Here is a 13,787-nt window from a genome sequence, read left to right as displayed (position 1 = left end):
AGTTAGAGAACCACTGCTAGAAGCAAGGTTATCTGTGATGATTCAATTCTTGTTCTGACATCACAGTTTCAAGGCACAGAGGTTACCTTTGACTCTGGGGAGCCCTAAGTCAGGGAATATTTCCCCCCAAAGTCATCAATAGCCCTTTTAATGGATGTGGGAGGCAGCATGATGCATTAGGTAAGCGTGCTTTGAAGCCAGGAGGTCTGTGTTCAATTCCCAGCTCCTCCTGGCAGGGCACTCTGGCTCCTTGAAGCCAGATCCCTGATCTGTAAAGTGACATGATGACAACGGAAACAACCCATAGGATAATGGGAATGAGCCCTTGTGAGCTCTTAGCACTGTGTCTTCCTACATGGTAAACCCTCAAGCCATCCTAGCCATCAATGACCATTTTGTAAATTAAGGTTTACGCCCACTGGATTTTCTGACAAGAGCCAGTCCTATCTTTGTATTCTATAGACATGTCAGTCTGGGATGGACTGGGGACAAAAATAGAACTGGTTCCCACTGCAGGCAAGCATTAATTGCCTCTAAAGGTCTCTGAGAGGCTCAGATCAAGAACATTTGGGATTTGGGGAGGGAGGGTGTAGCTCGGTGACAGAGCACATGCCTAGCATGCACAAGGTCCTGGGTTCAATCCCCAGTACCTCCATCAATAAAATAAATAAATAAGTAAACCTCATTACCCACCCCCCATCCCCCCGCACACAAACACACACAAAAAGAACGTTTGGGATTTTGAAAACTGGCTACCAATTTCCAGAAGGAGATGAATTCTGTAAACAAATGGGTCCTCTGGCTTGCTCCCTTCTCCCCGCCCCTGCTGGCACTATGGATTTTGAAATTCTAGAATCACTCAGTTCATCCTATTCTGAGAAAGGTGTTCAGGAGAAAACCCCTAGCGATGCTAAGGCCCTTTTGCGAGATGTTCCTAAACACCAAGGGACCAGGAAGAACTTTCCAGAGTCTCCTTAACGTTTGACTAGAGGAGCCAAGCTTGGAAGGGAGAGCAGGCAGGGCAGTGGTGAGAACTGGATGATGCCACCCGTGACAATGCCACAAAACAAGGCTGCAGAGGAGGTGGGAGGAGATAGACCCCAAAGGGACACACCTCTTGCTTCCTCCTCCATCTGCCGCCCCAGTCCCTCCAGCCCCTCCTTGGAACAGAAAACTGCAATGAGGCAGGAGAACCAGGCCGACCCTTCCAGATCTTTCCGCTGACCCTCGCTCAGGCCATCCTGATGGAAAATCACTTCATGGGCTTCCTCTGTCTTTTCTGCTTGGCTAGTTTCTGAGATTTTCCAGCTCAGGAAGCAGTGGATTTATATGTGCCGTGTTGGTACAGCAGGAAGAAAATATGAGAAGAGTAATGGGGCAGAGAGAGCCTTGAGGGGTTCAGGGAAGCCACCCTGGGGGGTGACCTGGAGCTGAGACCTGACAAGATGAGGCCAGCTGTGTGAGGATCTGGGGAGGAATGTACCAGGCAGAGGACAGAAAGTGCAAGAGGTCAGAGGGGGAAGGACTCAGTGTTCAAGCAGCAGGAAGTGGCTTAGTGTGGTGGGGCTGGTGGGGAGCAGGTGTGGGCAGAGCCCGAAGTCCGCCAGGATGGTGAAGGTGGGCCCCCAGCATCCTTTTGGCCAAGGCAAGGAGTTGCGATTCCATTCACCGTGTTCAGTGAGGGTCGCCAGATAAAATACAGGACACTCAGTCAAATTTTAATTTCAGATACGTTTTATACTACACAATTTTTCCTGTGTTATCTGGAATTCAGATTTAACTGGCATCTTGATTTTCTATTTGTTAAACATATTTCCACATCCTGTTTGAATGCAGTGGAGGGTTTTAAACCAATGGAACGACTATCTGATCCGTTTTACAGCCTATTTGGGTCGTTGGACCTGCTGGGTGGGTTGAGGGCTGTGCTGGGTCAGGAGGAGAGGTGGGAATTGCAGCAGATCAGGAGGGAGAAGAGGCTGCTTGGCCAGCCTGGTGGTGGAGCAACTGAGTGTGCGATGCGACCCAAGGCCCACCCACTCGGGGGTTGTTGACTGAATAGTTGAGCAGAGAGGATCTCAATCCTTGGTCCAGCCCCCGGGGTTGCAGGGCAGCCTTGCCATCAATTGCAGCGCTGCTGGGTTAACAACACTCTGGGACACCTGGAACATGAGAAGCCTGGTGACAGCCAGCATCCTGCCTGGCCTCTGGGTTTACAGCTCTCCAGGTGGACTCAGAATGCGTGTGGCCAAGAGGAGGAGGAATTCCCAGAGATTCATACACGACTCAGGTGAATAAGCCACATTATGAAATGTGAGGTGTGGTCACACCTGTGCAGGGAGCCGAGGGATGGCCATGAACCAGGTCAGTGGATCTTCTGGGGATCAGCTCTTCCAGGGAGAAACTTTGGCGGGTGCCCACGGGCAGGCCGAGCAGTGGCCTGAGGATCCCACGGGCGCCGTCACACTTTGCCCAAAGGACAGTCGCTTGTGTTCACCCCACACAGGGCTCACTGCATTATTTCTCTGGGGGAGTTTCAGGGGAACTTCATGTCTTTGGCTCAAACCTCTTAGGGATGCCAGCTGCCTGCAAGGCCCCAAGGGGGATGTTTCTCCACTGCCACCTGGACAGTGACCCAGGTCGAGGTAGACGTCAGCCAGCAGCCTTGAGATGCAGCCTTCAGGATGCCAGAACATGCCAGGCAGTGTCTCCTTGCAGGGCTGCAGCCATGCTGTGTTGTGTACAGAGAGGGGTCATATCCTCCCTCCTCCCTCTGTATCCTGTCACTGGGCCCCAGAGCAGCACAGCTGGTCCCCAGGAGGCTGTCAGAGGCCCTTGGAACCGTTTCTTCAGCTCTCGCTGGAGCCTCTCCCCGCTGGACTGGGGCTCCAGTCAGGTGACCAGGCAGGGTCAGGCAGCTCCAGCCACACAGCCACTCTCCGCCCTTCCCTCTGGCAAATAAGTTCATGCAAATAGACATCTTCAGGCTGCCCCCTGGCCGCCTTACCAGGCACGCCCACTGCCTTTGGGCTCACCTTCTCTGGCAACATTACAGCCAGCCCTTCCATGTGTGGGGGACTTTATGGTTACACATCAGACTCTTTTTGTTTCCTGTGGCCAATGTCAGGAATGTCCACAATCTTGGCAGCATAAAACAGCACATCTGCATCCTCTGATGGCTCTGGAGGCCAGTGTCACTGGGTTAAAGTCAAAGCACTGGCAGGGCCAGTTCCTTCTGAGGGCTCTGGGGAAGAACCTGTTCCTGGCCTCCTCAGGCTCCTCCAGTCTGCTGGCGTTCCCTGCCTGTGGCCACATCACTCCAGTCCCTGCGTCCATAGTCTCCTCACCGTCTCCCTCTCTGCTCTGCTGCCTTCCTCTTATAGGGACCCGGATGCCTGCGTCAGGCCCACCTGGATATTCCGGGAGCTTCTCCCCAGCTCAAAAGACTTAATTTAATCGCACCCGCAAAGTTCCGTTTGCCATACCAGGTGACAGTCACAGGTTCTGAGGATTAGGACGTGTGTCTCTTTGGAGCCATTACTCTGCCTACCGTGCACCCCCATTCGTGTCATCTCATCTTCACAGTGAGTCTGGGAGGATGAAAAACTGAGGCTCAGAAAGGTTAGGTGATTTGCTAAAAGTCACACAGCTAGAAAGTCGTAGGGAAGGGGAGGTGGAATCCTGGTGTGCCTGCTCTGACTGAATTGAACAGAGTACATAGCAGTGTAAGAAGAAAACAAGAGATCTGCGATGTGAAAAGGTCTTCAGCTTTTCCCGCTGCGATTGCTGCTCCTCGACGTGCCCCATCAGGCGCAACTCTCCTTCTTTCTTTTAAGGGTTAAGAGTTGAGTGTCTGAGCACAAAGGCAACACCTGCAGCCTGTCCTAGTTTGGGGAGTGACCCACATTCAAAGAAAGCAGCTCAGCAAGCCACAGCTGGGTCTCTGGGCTTCTGGCAGTTCAAGGGTTGCTCGCACGCACGCTCATGTGTGGCTTGGTAAATGATTTTCTTAATTAACCCATGAGTTAGTAAGCTTCCTGTTACTTAAGGAGATGCCCCACACCCCAGGGACCTTCAGCCTTGATTCCACGCTCAGGAGAAGGGGAAAAAAAATGAGGACTCATCTCTTGGGTACTGAACCAGCAGAATAAAAGACTCTGGGGGCAATGTTATTTTGTTTTAAGTAAAATATTATAGAATCAATATTTAGTTGGTGTTGGAAGGGGGAACAGCAAGCATCATTCACTCCCTGGGTATCTCAAGGGCACATACACGAACAGTCACACCTGCTGCAGTGAAATGTGCTCAGGCCACAGTAAGACACCGAGTGACTCATGCCAGGCTCACTGGGGAAGCTGAGCAGCTCGCCGTGCTGTTCAGCGATGCAGAGAGAAAGAGAAGTTAATCACTGTGTTCGAGGCTCACCGAGCCCTTTCTGGTGCTCTGGGTGGACACACGACAGCTCCATGCTGCCAGCTGCCATCGCCTCCCTCTCCCACGGTGGCTGGCCTCCTGCTGCATTTGTGTGATGCTGTCCCCAAACGGTCCCTTCTCCTGAAGGGTGTCCAGGAGCACATCAGGCTCCTTTGTTTGGGTGAGAAATAGGTCAGGGTAAGTGTCTCCGGATGGCCAAGGAACCAGGAAGTCTTGTTCCCTGAAATAAAGATTGAAGCTACCTTTGCTTTAAGTCACATCAGCTTTAAGAATGGATTGACCTGCCTCTCAGATGTGGATGGTGGCAAGTGACTGGGACATAGAGAAGCTGGTGGGAAAAAAATTGTCACATCCACTTGAGAGAGTGTTTTAAATTATCGAAACACAAAGGCAACTTCCATATTAAAGCATATTTAAAATACATATTTTAATGAGATCATATATGCTTTTAGAATGTGTTTTGTTTTCTCAGTTAATAGTACATGCTGGAAATCTTGCCACTAGACTGCTTCGACAATAACTTCTCAATGATTGCATAGTGTGCAGTGTTCTATCACATTTCAGCTGTTGGGCTAAGATCATGCTGTTGTTTCACACTAAAAACAATGCTGCAAGGAACATCTTTGTAACAAAATTGTTGGCTCGTTTCTGGGTTTTGTTTTCATCAGTACAAATGCCTAGAGCAAATTTTTTTATTCAAAAGGGTATGTATCTTAGTAGTATTGCTGGGTAATAAACCGCCCCCAAACTTAGTGGCTTAAAACAACTGATTATTTCTCATGATTCTGAGGGTTGGCTGCAGAAATCCTTCTCAGCGGGATCCCCTTCTGGGGTAATTCACACAGCTGTATCCCCCGGAGGGCCCCCTGGGCTGGAAGGCTCCACATGTCCGGCAATTGGTGCCAGCAGTTGGCTGAAGCCTGGGGTCTCCTCTAAGTGGCCTCAGCCTCCAGCAGGCTGGCCTGGGCTACGGCACCATGTAGTCCTGGGGCTGAGGCTCCCAGAGGACAAGGGTGGAGACTGCAAGCCCCTAATGCTCCAGGTTTCTAAGTTCACATGATGTTATATCTGCCACATTCTACTGGCCAAAGCAAGGCCCAGGGCCAGCTCAGATTCAAGAGGGTGGAGAAATAGATTCTATCTTTTTTTCCTTTGTGTATGGGGTTTTCTTTGTTTTTTTTTTTGGTTTTGGTTTTGGTTTTTTGGGTTTTTTTTTTTTTGTTGGTAGGGAGGTGATTAGGTTTATTTACTTATTTTATTTTAACGGAGGTACTGGGGATTGAACCCAGGACCTCATGCATGCTAAGCACGGGCTCTACCAAGCTCTGCCCTCCCCTCCTGATGGGTGGAGCAGCAAGGCCAAGGGACGCTGACACAGGGAGATGGGACATCGCTGGGGCTGTAATGATAATGACCTACCACAGGAGTTTATCTCCTAAGCCCTTTTCTAAAATTCTCCAAATTGTCCTCAGAAAGGCAGTACCGATTTATACTGCCACCAGCCAGTGTCCTTTGGGAATATTTACTTTTAAACATACTGGGGCAACCACTTCTGGAAGAATGCACATAGTATGTGATAGCAGAAGGGACTGGAGTGGCCACGGTCATACCCCTGGGTTGTAACCCAGGGGCCTGGCAGCACAGCCAACATTCATGCAGGGCAGTTAAGGGCTGATCATTCCCTGTGGGCAGGGGCAGAGCAGGGGCTGGGCTCTGTCTCCCCTACTCTGTCTGGCATCTCCATGACTGTCGCACCTGCCCAAGCCCTCTCGTGTCTCCCCAGATCATCCAAAGAGCCTCTTAACTGCTCATTCCCATTTTGCTCACCTGCCCCCCAACCTTTGCCATGTATCATTCAAAACGACTTTTTCAAAATGTAAATTTCATTTGCAAGTCCCTCCGAGGTCTGACCCACCACAGCTCCAGCCACTGCTGCCTGCTCCCCTGGTCTGGCCACTTGGCCCTTCTTCCTTGTCTTCTAAAGGAGCTGGCTCCCCTGTACATCTTCTCAACTGCACTGTATCTTCTCCTGAACCCCCAACTTTTCCTCTTTTTTTTCCCCTAAAACAGCTTTAATGAGATAAAATCCATGTATCACACAATTCACCCATTTAAGTGTCCAGTTCAATGGTTTTTAGAATATTCAGTTTTGCAGCCATCACCAGCAGAAATCTTGGACCTTTTAGCTATCACCCCCCTCCCGCCCCAGCCTCTTCTTCCCTCCAGCCCTAAGCAACCACTGATCTACTATCTGTCTCTGTATATTTTCCTGTTCTGAACATTTCCTATGAAAGGAATCATATTATACATGTTTTTTTGGTGACTGGCTTCTTTCACTTAGCATAATGTTTTTTTCAAGGTTCATCCACCTTCTAATACGTGTTGGTACCTCATTCCTTTTTATAGCCAAGTAATATTCCACTGTATGGATATACCACATTTGTTTATCCATTCATCAACTGACAGATGTTTGGATTCTTTTCACCTTTTGGCCACTAGGGGTAATGAACATTTGTGCACAAGTTTCTGTGTGGATGTACGTTTTTGTTTCTCTTGGGTGTATACTTGGAGGAATTGCTGGATCATGTGGCAACTCTATGTTTAATCATTTGAGGAACTGCCAGACTGTTTTCCAAAGTGGCTGCACCATTCACATTCCCACCAGCAGCATACTTCTCTACCCAAACTCATTTTTAAAAGATAATTTATCCTATTTTTATTTAAAAATAAAGTGAATGGACTGAAATGTTAAATGTGAATGTACATTTCTTTTTTTTTCACATTTTGCATTGAGTTATAGTCATTTTACAATGTTGTGTCAAATTCCAGTGTTGAGCACAATTTTTCAGGTACACATGAACATACATATATTCGTTGTCACATTACCCATTTTTATTCCATTCATTCTCCAGGTCTCAGCCTAAGTGTTACTTCCATGCAGAGGGCACTCCCTGGGCCTCACACCCACTCCTGGGGTTGAGGTCAACTTCTTTGCTTTATCCTTTTGAGAGAGAAGGGAAGGGGACAGGGCACAACCATTAAAGGAATGGCACAGCACTTAGCACCAAGACAATGGAAGATTCAACTCCCAGTAGACCTTGAGCTTCAATATATGCTTGTTGAAATACAATAGCATGGTAAATGGCACCCCCACAGGTGCCATGGCAGTTTCAAAGCTGACCATAAAAGGTCAAAAAGTGGGTGATTGTCCCATTCCTGGGAATCCCATTCCCTTCCCCGAAGTGTTGGAAATATCCTCCCACTTGTTAGCATATGAAGTTACCAAGCCCATAAAAACTAACCACCCCGCACCCCAGGGCTCCTGGGCTCTCGCGCGCGCGCTCTCTCTCTCTCTCTTCTTCCCTCTCCCTCCTCCGCCCCCACTCCCTCTTCCTCCCCCTTTCTGGAGAGAGCCAGCACTGGGACTATGGAGTGTGTATCTCTCTAAATAAATCTACTTTTACTCAACTACGGCTTGTTCTTCAATTCTCTCCTGCACAAAGCCAAGGACACTCACTTGGCGGGGCAGATCCTAGGGACCAGCCTGGGACCTGAGACACGGCCATCCTCTCCTGCCCCATTTTTCCTGTATCACTTTCAAAGAACTGGGCTCCCTCTCTTCAGGGCGCTCGGGCGCTGGTTAATGCAATGATTCCATCAGCACCCACCTCTCCCCACACTGTAGCTCCATGAGGGCAGAGACTGTCTGCGTTGTTCACCTTTGAACCCCTGATCTAAGACTAGCCCACAGCGGCAGCCCACGAAAAATCTGTAGAATAAATGAATGAGTCAGAGAATGAAAGCACAAAGGGCACATGACTCATTCAAAGTCACCAAGTGGAGAGACGTCCTATTCTTTTGTTCTGTTCCACCCTGTCCAGTATGGTATCCACCAGCCAGATTTGGCCACTGAGCACTGGAAATGTGGCCAATGAGACTAAGAAACTAAGTCGTTGATTTTATTTCATTTTAATTTATTGAAATTTAAATAACCCGCAGTGCAGGTAGGGGGAGTGGGGTAACATTGGTATCGCCCATGCAGAGCTGAGTTCTGCTGGCATTAGAACCTTCCTTTCCTCCAGCACAGCTTTTCCCTGCTCCCGGGGAGGCGGCCTTCGCCCAGCAGTCCAGGCAAGTGTTTATGAGACAGGAGGCAAGGGGGCAGGGCAGAGCCATTCAAGGAATGACAGCACTTAACACCAAAATGGTGGAAGATTCAACTCCCAGTAGGTCTTGAGGATTAAGATGGTGGGAGGTTTGACTTCTGGTAGAGCTTGAGCTTCATTATATGCTCATTGTAACATCAGCATGATAAATAACATGCCCGCAGGTGCCATGACAGTCCCAAGGCTAACCACAAAAGGTCAAAGAGTGGGCGGTGGCCCAGTTCTTGGGAATCCCAGCCCCTTCCCCAGAGTAGTTAGAACAGTCCTCCCACTTGTAGGCATGAGCCCATAAAAACTGGCAACTCTGCACCTCGCAGCTGCCTCTCCCTCCCTCACCTCCGGAGGCGGCACACCTCACTGTCTATGGAGTGTGTACCTACTTTTATTTTAACCTGCGCACCCAACCCCCACACCTTGTGGTCTTTCTCTTGCTTTTTGAGACAGCCCACACTCTATGCAGTATGCATATCTCTAAATAAATCTACTTTACTCAACTGTGGGTGGGTCTTGAATTCTTTCCTGTGCAAAGCCATGGACCCACACTTGGAGGGGCACGTCCCAGGGGCTCAGCCGAGACCTGGGACATGGACTTCGTCACACCCCACGCCCCTTTTTCCTGCATCATTTAGATTGACTGCAGGCTGAGCCTCAGGCATGGCTGACCACTGAGTCTCTGGAGGGTCTCTAGACTCTTGAGGACCCAGTCCTGTTCCTTTGCTACCCAGTTCCTCCTGCTTGCACTTAAGGTTACTTAAATTGAAATACATTAAAATGAAGTAAAATTTAAAACTCAATTTCTCACAGTAGCCATATTTCAGTGCTCAGTGGCTACCATGTTGGACAGGGTGGATATAGATTTCTATCACTGTACAAAGTCCTACTGGACAGCACTGTCCCAGAGGTTTCCCTACAGAGCTTTCTCCCATCTCCTCCTCCCCCAGGGGAATCCACCCTCCCTGCCTCCTGGTTCCCAGGGCTTAAGGGCTGTGGGCCAGCCTCCAGTATATCCTACATCATTCCCCTGTGTGCAGATGGGGCTGGGACTCATCCCACCCAGTTCCTGGGGAGCCCACCCTTCTCCCCAGCAGCTCAGCAGGCCCCAGCACTTCCCCTTCTCATCCCAGGCTTGCAAGAGCAAACATTTCCTCTCTCTTCTGGTACTCCAGTCTCCAGGATGCAAAACCCTCTGAAGGAGAGAGGGGGGAAAGAAGCACCTCTTGCTGTTTCTAATTCATTCTCATCCTCATGAGCTCATGGGAAAACAAGATAGTTCATTTCCTCCCCGGGTCGGCCTCTTCCTGGTCACAGGTGCCATCATTCAGTTTCCTCCTCCTCTCCTGGAATCAGAGGACTCCAGGTTTACAGCTGGAAAGGTTTACGGAGAGCACCTAGCTCAACCTTTTCACTTTGCATAAAGGGAAACAGGCCCAGAGAAGGAAAAGGACTTCCCAAAGATCACCTTGACTTAATAAGCGTTGAATGACACCAAGCAATGAGCGGGAGTCAGGGATAAATTATATCAAGCTCCTACTGTGTATTGGGTACTTTACCAATCACACATCAACTTATTTAACACTTACCACAGGTTTAATGGCCCACTTTAGATTAGACTCTGAGGTTCAGAGAGGTTAGGTGACTTGCCCAAAGCAACACAGCTAGTAAGGGGCAGAGCTAGGATGCAAATCCTTATCTAACTGACTTCAGGCCCCCAAAGAGTTGCTGTGCACAGAGTGGATCCTGGGTCATCTAAACCACAGGGCCTGTGGTGTCCTCCTTGGTACAAATCCTTTCTGATTTCATTCAGCCTCCTAGACCTTCCCTGAGTTCCAAAGGCAGATTCAAACAGTTACTAATCAGAGAAGGGAGGGAAGGTGGAGACAAAGGAGGAACAGTCAAGAAACAATAGCACAACCTTGAGGCAAGGTCCTGGCTCCTCCTCAAGGATACACAGAACAATATCTTTGAGCTCTTCTGCAGAAACTAAGGCCCTCACCCAGGTGGAGGAGGGTAACTTCAGGCTCAGCACAAGATTCCCAGGACACCGCCCTGTTACCTCACCACCAAGCAATCAGAAGAAATCTGCAGTGCCCCTCACCCCAAATTTGTCCTTAAAATGTTTTTCCAGAAACTATCAAGACTTCGGGTTTATTCCTCCTAGATTGGCCCTGCAACAAAACTTTCTGTGCACCGACATACAGTTCAGCAACAGTCTCTGTTGGAGGGGAGGGTCTGGGGAGGTAAGCCAGAAGGTGGGTGATGGGGGAAGCAAAGGTCCCAGACATGGCACAGAACATGTTATGTTGACCAACAGGCATAATCACTAGGGGAGGTACTGGGGATTGAACACAGGACCCTGTGCATGCTAAACAAGCTTCCTACCACTTGAGCTATATCCTCTCCTCCCTCCATGGCTGGTCTAAGAAGTTCTTGTAAGAAGAACTTGTAAGATCATCTTAAGAATTTTTGTCTCAAGACATACATCCCAGGTTCAGAGATTTTTGTGATGTAAATACTGTGTTTGAATGACCAAAGCCTCCCCTGGGATTTAAAAGAAAGTTCATTTTGAACTAAAGCACAGAAGATTCTGGAAGATGAGTTTTTTTTTTTTTTTGTCTTTTTTTTTCTATTTTAATTGAAGTATAGTCAGTTTACAATGTTGTGTCAAGTTTCTGGTATACAGCGTAATATTTCAATCACACATGTACATACATATATTCCTTTTCATATTCTTTTTCATTGTAGGTTAGAACAAGAGCTTTTAGGTTGCAAATTTCTGCCACTGAAGTTCTGGTTCCCACTTTTGAGGCAGACGTCGCCCCCTAGTGGAAAGGGGTGGACTCTGCATCAGAATAAATGGTTCACCCTTGAGGCGGGGTGTCTCGCTCAGGTTCTATATTTCATATTACAGGAAATTTGGGTTTAAATAACAAAATCAGCCAAGGTGATGAAATAGATTCACAGGTTTGTTGTTGATTTTTTTTTTCCACTGGGGAAGGAAGACAGTCGGGTGTGCGGGGTGCAGTGAGGAACCCTGCTGTGGAATCGACATTTTCAGATTGGAGTCGTTTCTGGGTGTGACCCCAGATCTCCTGCACCAGGATCTCCTGGAAGCCCGGGAGTTACAGTGCAGGTTCCTGCGTGGCTCCTAGGCTGTCAAATCAGCCTTCACAGCTGGGGACGAGGGATCCATTTGCACCAGCAACCAGGCGATTCTGGTGAAGAGTCTGTCCAAGAGCCGTGGACCAGGAGGCAGGCCTGCTCTCATCTGTTTCAGCCTCACCTGTGTGCTGTTTCCCAGCAACCCTCCACCTGCCAGGACACTGCCCATCCTCCAAGACTATTTACGTGCCACCTCCTCAGTGGGACCACCCTCACTGTCCGAATGCCCCTGTTGGAATCAAATGGGATGTCCCACATAACAGCACCCCGTCCATAATGGTCCAATGTGCCCTAGGTGCTCCAGGCACAGTTCTGTCCAGTGTGCAGAAGGTGTTCAATAAATACTTGAATTAAGCACCGTAAAACATTTCACCGCTTCTCAGTGGGCCAGTGGGAAATGGTAACAGCAGGTGGGCCCTGTGGCCAGGCCTGGGGTGGCCCGCCGGCTCTGCCATGCTGAGAAACCTTGGAGGCACAAACGCCTTACTCTCCGAGGGCCAGCTCCCACCCTTACCAGACATGGATGAAGCCTGCCTCACGGGGGGCTGGAAGAATTCAGCGAGAGGGCAGGCGCCAAGTGTAAGCATTTTCCAACCAGAGCTGTCGCTCCAGCTGGCCTGGCCTGCGCAGTGAGGAGGTAGAAATGACACCAAAGATCCCCGTCCCTGGTGCCCCGAGTCCTTCTGCCTCTTGTATCCCTGGTCTCTGGCTCTGCAGGCAGGGGACGCAGCCTAGTCCTTCAGGCCCTTCCCTCGTCCTTTCTGGGGTGGCCTTTCTCCTACATCCTTGGCTTTTGGACCCTCACAGCTCTACTGGTCACCTCAGGGAGGTATTTTTGGAATTGTTGTTCTGCAAGTTTCTCCCAGACCTGCAGGCAGGCTCCTGGAGGGTGGTGGTGCATATTCCAAATAGCTGAGCGAGGACAGCGGTTTCGCCTAGAAAGTGGGCAATCATTCCGGTTTCAGTAGTGCTTCCAAACAGCCTCTTGTCTCTCAGACATCTGCAGGCTGGCTTTCCAGAAGTTTTTAGTTCTTATCTGCCCTGTTATCCCCTAGGAGAAAATGCCGGGAGGGCACTTCTTCTCCAGAGCCACTAACCCTCACTGCCCCAGGGGCAGGCTCACCGAGGGGCTGTTAGGGGCTCACAGCCCTGAGAGGGAGGCTGAGGGGCTGGCTTATGCCCTTTTCAGAGACTAGGAAGCAACATCCAGAGAGGGGAAGCCACAAGTGACTTTTCTGACTTAGTGCAATTAGTTTGGAGGGGAGGCAAACACAGCATCGCCTTCTCCCAATTCTGTTCTCTTCTCTTCAGAGCAACCATTCTACCTTTTGAGAAAAAAACTCAGGTTCTAAGGGGAAATGCATTTTGAACGGGAAGAAAACTATAAGCGCATCTAAAAATCATTCAGGAGGGTCACCTGCCAAACCTCTGAGCGCCAGGCATCTCAGCGGACTTCGTCTTTGTATTTTTCTCATTTTTCTTACTCAAGCCTGTATTGTTACACGGAAGTAACACTTCATGTTACAAAAAGAGACAACCAATCGTGCTTATTTGAGAATAAACCACAGCTCTCTATGAAAACAGAGATGAATCTCTTAAACGTGATGCTGCACAAAAGAATGTGGGCACGAAAGAGAATATGTTGCGTGGTTCTGTTTATTAAATATTCAAACTAAATGGCCACATAACGGTGGTAGTTGGGACAGCGTTTACCTGCGAGGGGTGGTGACTGGGAGGGGGTTCAGGGTTGCCGGGCGGTCTGGGGTGCTGATGATGCACTTTCTGTTTTTGATCTGGGTGCTGGTATATGGGTGTGTTCACCTCGTGGGAGCTCGTTGACCTACATCATAGATTTTCAGCATTGATTCTGATTTTTTGAGATGGTGCACTAAAATATTATTATCCGAATTACTGAGTATTTTGACACAAGGGGAGTGCCTGACTCGCCTCACCCTGTCCGGGCCCTGCAGGGGTGGGAGGAATAACTGAGGCTGTGTTTTCCAGCAATCTACCCCACCGGGTCACACCTAC

Source organism: Vicugna pacos, chromosome 11 (genome assembly GCF_048564905.1).
Source record: "Vicugna pacos chromosome 11, VicPac4, whole genome shotgun sequence".
NCBI classification, from domain to species: domain Eukaryota; kingdom Metazoa; phylum Chordata; class Mammalia; order Artiodactyla; family Camelidae; genus Vicugna; species Vicugna pacos.
Note: the sequence above shows the minus strand (reverse complement) of the source record.